This window comes from Plectropomus leopardus, chromosome 14 (assembly GCF_008729295.1).
Source record: "Plectropomus leopardus isolate mb chromosome 14, YSFRI_Pleo_2.0, whole genome shotgun sequence".
In the NCBI taxonomy this organism is placed as follows: domain Eukaryota; kingdom Metazoa; phylum Chordata; class Actinopteri; order Perciformes; family Serranidae; genus Plectropomus; species Plectropomus leopardus.
Window position 1 is genome coordinate 25,652,976 of NC_056476.1, and position 8,830 is coordinate 25,661,805.

The 8,830-nt window shown below is 39.9% G+C and overlaps 1 pseudogene; it reads right to left on the bottom strand.

The window, feature by feature from the left end:
- Nucleotides 1–262: 262 nt before the first annotated feature.
- Nucleotides 263–7,066, bottom strand: LOC121953820 (annotated as a pseudogene).
- Nucleotides 7,067–8,830: the final 1,764 nt, after the last annotated feature.

Sequence of the window (8,830 nt, forward strand, 5' to 3'; positions counted from 1 at the left end):
CGTGTGACAATGTGCAATAATGCAATCCAAAATGCCAACCTAATTTCTTCAATAGTAAAACTTTCAGTGCTGCAGGTTGCGTTTTCACAATAATTTTCAGAAACAAAAGTGACGCCATCGGAAGTCGAAGAGACGAGAAGTCAACAGGAACACAAACGTGTCAGGACAGGCCTGAGACTGTAAACATGAGCATGTGATACCCACACAAAGAGAACAAACAGAACAGACACTGAGCTGTTTTTTCGTGGTCATTTAACTAGTACAAACGAAAATGATGATTGTTTGTAGACTCCATGCTGACAACACACGTCAGCGGGGACATTAAGGGCCATAATCACTAGTTTTGAAAACTCGGTTGCCCTAAAAACTGAATCATCACAATGTGGCTCTGACAAAAACAATCACTTCCATACAGCCAACTGGCTATTTATTTCAAATGCAGAGCTCGGTGATATCAGCAAATTTTGATTTATTTCTCATGTCCAGCTGTAACTTTAACATTCAAATATGTAATTAAACACTTTGGTCCAGCTGATCTGACATTTCTGCTCTGCTGACTTTAATTTCTGTGTTGCTTTGTTATCGCCTTTCAGAAATCAAATCTACCAGAAGCTCAGCAACGTACCGCTGCGGACGAGCCCGCAGCCCTCATTACCAGAGTAAGTGTACATGATATTTGAATATTTTCTCTTCTTTCCCTTACACACAAACCGATCGAGGCCGCAGTAGACCCAGTGTAAAAAAAATACTCTCTGTCAATGGAGTCTGGTGGCTTTGAAATAATCACTCTGATTTCCTGATGAAAAGCTTGCACAGTAAAGTGGTGAAAATATTATAAATATAGCATACATTTTAACTGATACTGAATTTTTTGGTAGACCTTGTTAGGTGGCTAAACACTAGCCAATATAAGCAGTGTTTGCTCAGTGCCACTTGATTTTAGCATTGATTCTGTCTATTGTTATACCCACTATTCTTATTTATCAGAAAAATAATACAACCGTGCACCAATCCGTGTTTCTCTCTTTCACCAGACTAAAAAAAATATTTGCTTCACTTCCTTTTTAACTCTTCATAAAACACTTTTCATTTAAGCTCAACAGAAACAAAACTCACCAAAACTGTCTTAATTTTTTTTGTTAATGATCTAGTTAGTCAGCTGTTCAAACAATCAAACTCAGGTTTAGTTGAATTAAACCCTTAATTCACTGAGGTAGATGTGAAAATATGCTGGTCTGCCTCTCAGCGGCGGCTCTAACTCGATCTGCAGAGGCAGCTTCAGTACACCACGCTTCAACAAACATGCACTAATGGCAACAAAAGAAACAGGGATATATGGTCGTATCTAATAGAAACGGATTGCATATTTGACACCATATGTGGTTATGTGGTTCTGCTAGGAACCACATAACTTCAGTTCGCACCTTGTTGGTTTGTTTATACAAGTTACCCTCACTACAACGGTGGCAATGGCAACAACACACGTAAAAACCTCCATCTCTCCGATTAGAGTCAATGTCTGTTCTGCTTATTCTTTTTCTATGAGAATACCTCAGCGCTCATTACAAGCTCAACATTACAAACTGCAAAAGTACAAAACACACATAAATACATATTAAAACAGGCACACTTTCAAATATTAAAAAAGGCATGCCATTTAAGACGCCTGAAACCCTTGACTTCCTTACTATAATTCCACAACACAACAAAGAAAAATGTCCAAACAACTTTAGCAAACCTGACTTCTTACAAAAATTTTTGGAACATTGGAAAAGCGCCTGTGTGTATCGTTCTTTGCCTTCCACTCGTGGAGCGTCATTTTTGGATGTTTGTTTCCGAACCTCCGTGTGTAGTTCCTAAAAGTAAGCAAAGATTCGTATTTTACATTGGCTGACAGGTCTGCCTTAAATCCACACCTCCTCATAACTATTAAGAAACCCAACGAAAAAAAAATATACCTCCTCGTAATGTCGGATGGATGCTGCCACTGCCTGCCTGTCCCTGGCGTCTGGTCGGCCACATGTGTCATTAGATTCTGCAGCTCAGACGTGACATCTTCAGGAAACAAAAATGTGCATTTTTCAAAACCAGATTTAAAAATAAAGACTTTCATATGGACTGAAGCACTGTTTGCTGTTTGCAGTAACGTCAAGGTTAAAAGAAAATTTTAAAAAACTGCATCACACATATAATGAAACAGAGCAAGCGCTTAACAAATTCGTTTTTAGCCACCAAATTTTTTTTTTTTAAAATCAATCGGTTAAAGGGCATGCTATACTTGGAATATTTTCACCACTTTAGTTCGCTGTCCAAAAAGCCTTTTCCTTTTAGCAATTAGTTATGTCAACGCTACCAGACTTCATTGATTAAAGCAGTAATTTTACTTTTCAGAACACCGGAGATGCTGTGTTGCCTGGTTAGTGAGTCAGGTAAGGTGGAGAACAGAAGTGCAGCATAAGCTTCAAGCGACAGACGTCTTTTTAGCTGGCTAAATGCAGCCCCCGTCCACCGCAGTATATTGCTGAGCTTCGGCACTGTTGGACTGGGTTTATCAAAGACACTAGCGAAGATGCACATTACAGATCAGACAGATCGGAGCACCACGTTTAAAAATATATCTTTAAAAATTACAGCTTGAGATGACAACAGAAATAAATACATTTGCAGATTTCACACAGCTCCAAAATTGAAATCAGCTGAAAGTTTTCTTCTCGGAAATGATTGTTGCAGCGTCACGGTGATTCAGGCGGATGAAGAGCTGATAACAGGGCTTCTCACACGTTCACTGATTTGTGGTGGACCACAACATCTAAACCATCCGCTGCCACGGTTACATTTTTGGAGCTGTGCTGTTAATCAGGAGTGGTAGTTAAATATATACACTGTTGGGTGTTTTTTATAGCGCGTTAGAAGCAGAGACGAGCAGCAGAACGTCAGGCGCGTTAAAAGTGAAACTAAACTTTAATTTCGCTAAAACTTTGCTTTAACTTACAGACATCTCTCATCCATCGATCTGATCTGATCTGATCAGCTGTGAATATATCAACAGATCAACTATCCAGCCCTCGCAGACATTCAGCTGCAGAGGAGAAAAAGAAGCCCCACAAACACGTCTGATGCTGGAGTGATAACACAGAATTATCAAAACGGACACGCGATCATTTAAAATATGAACCCCCCATCGGAGTCTGTCATCACTCTGTCTGCAGTGTAATTCATACACGACTGATAAAGCAGAGACCTGTACAGTAACGAGATCAAAGACCACCTCTGTCTCTGACCACAAACACCTGTGCACTAAACATTCAGTCCATGTGCCAGTATTGTTTTAACACCAAGTTTACATTTTTTTAGAAATTGCTTTTTACAAACCTGCAGCCTCGTTAGCACCCCTCCATCCCATGTGCATCGAGTAAAAAAAATGTGTTTAAAACAATATCTGCATTTTTTCCAGTGTACTCCAACACAGAATGTGAATTGGCTCAAACTACAATGAAACCTGCCTCTTATGAAATAATCCATTATAGCTGGTGTCAGTGTGTTTCTCTAGTATTTGTGTTTTAGCACAGGGTCATACCTTCATCAGCACAGGGCTGTTCCCGCATGTGTCGCATCACAGAGTGTACGTAAAGCCGTTTCTCGCGCTCCCAATCCAAGTCGCTGTCAAACACCACCGGCCTGAAAAAAACAAAATGGCTATAAGAGCACGCTTAACCACATTCAGCCACTGAAGACATCTCAGGCTTCACACAGCAATCTGTGAGGACAGTAAACACAACATATGGACCTACAGACACACAGACAGACAGACAGACACACAGACAGACAGACAGACAGACAGGTGAGTATGAGGCTCCATCAAGGACACACTCAGCGGCCCTTGCGATCATTGAGTCATAATCAAAACTTCCATATTGTGTTTTATGTGGGTGTACTGCTCCCTCTAGAGGTGAGAGCAGCGACTACACTACCTTTGATTCTTTCCAGACACATTTGACATACCTGCCTCTGCTGTCTGTGCTGAGCTTGGGGGGCTTAGCAGTGTGCGCTGACCCCGGAGGTGCTGGCGCTTTGCTGCTCGAAGGGTTCTGATTCATAGCCACCACAACAGACTTGACCTTAAAAAAAGCACACAATTTGTGTGTGTGTGTGAATAACCAGTATAAAAACCATACTATAACTATATTGTAGTTACCCCCGCTACAACGGTATAGTTATATATATATATAACTATAACGAGTTCGTTGTACCCTGTTAGCTCTGACCGAGGTCGCAGGGTTTCGAGAGCCAGCTCAGTTAAAGAGAGTGTGGCTCTGTTGACTCTGTAGTATACCTCCCTGATGAAACAGCTTACCTTCACTCGGAGGGGTAATGTTTTCTCAAAGCTTGTATCCAAGGTTGTCTCCTCTTCCGCAGGCGCACCATGACAGACAGAGGACTGCAGCAGGGGGGGACCAACCGTCCACCCCTCTTCCACTTCACCTTCTAAAGAGTCTACGGGAGAATTATGAGACTTTAACAGTGGCCAAATTACAACAGGACACAAAACACCAACTGTGAAGGAATTATGCAGCCCAGACAGCTCAGTTTGTTTATGACAATCTGGCTCAGATTAACTTTAAGGATGGTGCAGGAAGGTCGCTGGTGCCTATAATCAATCTATTTTGTCTCGATTGCTAGAGTTAGGGGGAGGCCGCTAAGAGCGAACAGACTGAGAGAGGTTCTTACCTATTTTACATTCCTTTGTGTAGGACATGGAGAAATAACCTTTATCATCTTCTCTATCATTTACATTCAGGTGCATTTCTTTTTCGAGCTCCTCTCGTCCTTCCTCCACTTGTCCATCTCCTCTTTCCAGCTTTTCTCCACGAGCCACAGTGGGAGTTGCGACTGGATTGTTTTGAAATGTGTTGCCGCTTGGGCTTTTGCAGATCCCTACATTGGCAGAAAATCCTAAAGTGGTATTTTTTTGGCCCAAAGGATTGAGGCACAAGATGTCATCAACATCACAGTCAAACACAGGTGGGACATTTAGGAGGTCCTCCTCAGATGATGAACAATGTAGCACAGTCCCTTCATCAACCCCTGCCTCTGCTGAAGACCCACTTTCCACATGCTGAGGATGCAGCGGAGAGCTCACGCTTTTTTTTTCAGGCATGGAGCTCACAAAGGAGCACACCGAGTCCTGTCTTGCAGGAGGGCTGCTGTAGTCCATGACACAGCCGAGGTCAGGGGACAAGACCTTTGGACTAAGGGCCTTTTTTGCCGGAGTCTCATAATCATCTGGATTGTCTTCCACCCGTTTTCTTTTTATGGCACAATTGTTTACTATCTCAATTTTAAAATTTATGAATGGGTTTGAGAGCCTTCCCTGGTGATGGAGACTGGCTTTTTCCTCACAACTGATCATCCTTGAGTAAATAGACAGCGGCGCCAAATGTTTGGCTGGATTGAGCCTATTGAAAACTGTGTCTGTTGTTGAATGAAATATTTTGTCCATGTCTGTTGAAAAGAAAGAAAGAACACATACACCAGACCATCAGTTACACTGAGATTATCAATTAGGGAAACAGCAAAACAAACAAACAAAAAAAAACATCCAATGAATGGATCTAAATCATAGTATAAAATATTTCACATTTTTAGGCGTTTCAAATATTTTTACTTCATTAGTAGCTCGAAGATTACCAGAACCATCTACAGTGCCTTAAACCACAGAAACTCAACTCGCTTTAGTTTGGGCCGCTTATGCAAAACGACAGGAGGCCAGCAGCCATATACATTTTTCTAGGATTTTAGGATTTTTCAAGGGTTTAACGACATTTCTCAGTTTTGAAGATGTTTAAAGGATTTGAGGATGCTTTTAATATTTCAGTACATTTCGGGGATTTTAAGACATTTTTAGGATTTCCGGATGTTTCTATGATTTTAGAACAATTCTATGATGAGGACATTTCTCAGATTTCAGAACATTTCTAGGATTTTGGACAGTTCCCAGGACTTTAGGACATTTCTAGGATCCCAGGACATATCTGGAATTTTAGGACATTTTTAGGGGGTTAGCTAAAACCTCAGTCAGGGGTGCTGGGGATCTGTTTACTGGTGTAAAAATGTAAAAAAAAAAAAATAAGTGACTGATTGATTGGTTCAAAATCGTGTATGCCAAAAAAAGCAAAACTATTTTAGTAAATTTGATCCATCATCCCCTATAAAGTATAAGGAAGTGCATGATTAACCAAAACTTTTAATCTAAACCTAAATAAATCAGAAATGAATGGACACACTTGCCACAGTCCACTGGAGGCTTGAAGTGATCTTCACAAACTAATAATGTGCACCAAGCTTTACTCAAACCCCCAGGATTATCCTCAATTTAAAAGTAAACAAAGACACGCTGTCACTGTAACCTTTTCTTCTACATATGCTCTGTTTAATGGCGACCTCCTCACAAACATCGGCCTATCAGCACGAGCCAGCCTCAAGTGCTGTTAAAAGCCTGTTATTTACTAAATGTTGCACATATTGCGCATTTTTCACCTCCAGCGAGACGCCTTGTCATTAATTTTCTGTAACAAAGCTAAAAGGTGGTTCACTGGTCAGTTCGCAGTTAGCTAAAATATTTCCCTAAATGTCGCGTAAACGTCGCGGTTATCTGACATTAGCTAAAGGCAAAACATTCAAAACGCACGGGAAAAAATACGTCGCACTAAATTCACTTCGACATTTGCAAACTCCACTTCTAAGATGCATTTCCAAACATTTAAGTACACAAATGTAATAAGAATTGACTGTGGTGCACAAAGCTAAAAGCACTGGGCGGGAATTAGCGCTATCATGCAATGCTTCCGTCAAAGTTAGGCTAAGGTTAGCTAGCTAGCTAACTTCGTTTGCGCTGCTAATAATTTGGCAAACAAAAGGCAAATTGTTAGCTGCACCTCTAGGCACAATGAAGCCGACCAACTGTTTTTGTCTGCCAAAATGTGATAGAACTTAAATAAACTCACCTCCCATCGGAAATCTGCAGCTGGAAACATCAGTGCTGGCTGTGTCTCTATCGCACATGTTTGCGTGTCTCGGTCACGTGCACTCGTGCCCGGTACATGAACGCGCAGAGGGAGGGGGGGCGCTGTTGAAGTTCAAACTTGTATCTGCAGAGTTTGCCATTATTGTCATTTGATTTTGTTGGTTCGACTCTTTATTGGCGACTTTTGAACACATAAACATCTAGTTCTAAAACTCTAAAACATTATTTATGAATTTACATCACAGCCAACGCCTTCATAATGTGAAATCTGACACCATAAACAAGAAATAAGAGGATCAGTGAAAGATAACTTCATATATTTCACACTATATGAGTGTGAGCGCGCATTTGTGGGCGTGCCTGCTGTTATAAAGCCAAAATAAACGAGTTGTCTTGCAGGTGTAATCAGTAACTGATAGTCCAGTGATGTGCTTAACATACTGTTGTTATGAGATCATATTTTTTTGATCATATTTATCATCATAATTTGGATTCAGCTCTGTCTCAGTATGCTCACTGGGAGGTTACAAAGTATTTTATTTAAAAAAAGATTTTTTTTAATTATATGAGTGAGCTTGACCCTGATATCCATGTGCAAAATATGAACAGAAAAAGAAAAACAGTCTGCACACTAGATTGCGCTCCCATGAATATTTCTTATGATTACCACCAAGATTATTTAGACTAAATAAATAGTCATGGGAGCATAAAAATGCAAAATGCCAGTCAGATAAACATGTATGTACCAGAAAAAGACAAAACAAGACCACAAGGAGTTGCAAAGGAACTGCAAAGAGACACAAAATAACTACAGAGAGGAGGAAAATATTCAAAAAAGACACAAAATAACAACAGAAGGGAGAAAAAAATGACACAAAATCACTTCAGAAAGGAGGAAGAAAGACAGAAACTACACAAAATAACAACAGAAAGGAGGGAATAAGACAAAAAAGATACAAAATAACTACAGAAAGGAGGAAAAAAACATAAATACAGAAATGAGGAGGAAAGACAAAGACACAAAATAACTACAGGAAGGAGGAAAAATACATAATATCCCTAAATAAAGGAGGAAAAAAGAGAAAAAAGACAAAAGCAAAAAAAAAAAAATAATAATAATTTCAGAGAAGAGAAAAAAGACATAATAACTAGAGAAAGGAGGTGGAAAAAATGTGAAAAAATACACAAAACAACCTCAAAAAGGCAAAAAAAAAAAAAAAAAAAAAAAAAACGTACCTCAATAAGACCCCAAAAAAAAAAATCGTGCCCAGGGAACCAATGTCTCATAATCCGCCCATGTCTATCTTCAGCACGTTGGCCTTCTCCATGCTGAATAGATCCACTACACATCATTTGCCAGCAGATGGTAGTGCAGTCTCTCAAACTGCACCAAAAAGCCACATTGCATTCAATGTACCGACCTTCTGCTGCTCTGCTCCACTAAAGGGTAAATACACATAAATTGCACAGAAAGATATTCACATTTACTCTTCCTAGTATACATCTTTGCTGTCAGTTATTTCTTGAGATCTGCTAGTGAGACTTCTGCTGACATCCCAATACAATGGAGGTAAAAAAAAAAAAAAAACCTGTGGTGATCACAAAAAGACAAAATAACTACAGAATAGAGAGTGGAAATAACAAAGAAAGACAAATTAATCAGCACTCATATGAAAATTCTCATAAAAAGCCACCTCAGTGGGATTCTTTCGGTTCTGCATCTGGTTTCTCATTCATATGTATGAACCGTGTGAGTGCAGTTAAGCACACAAGCTGATACACTGTAAGTTAAGCTCTGCCACAACA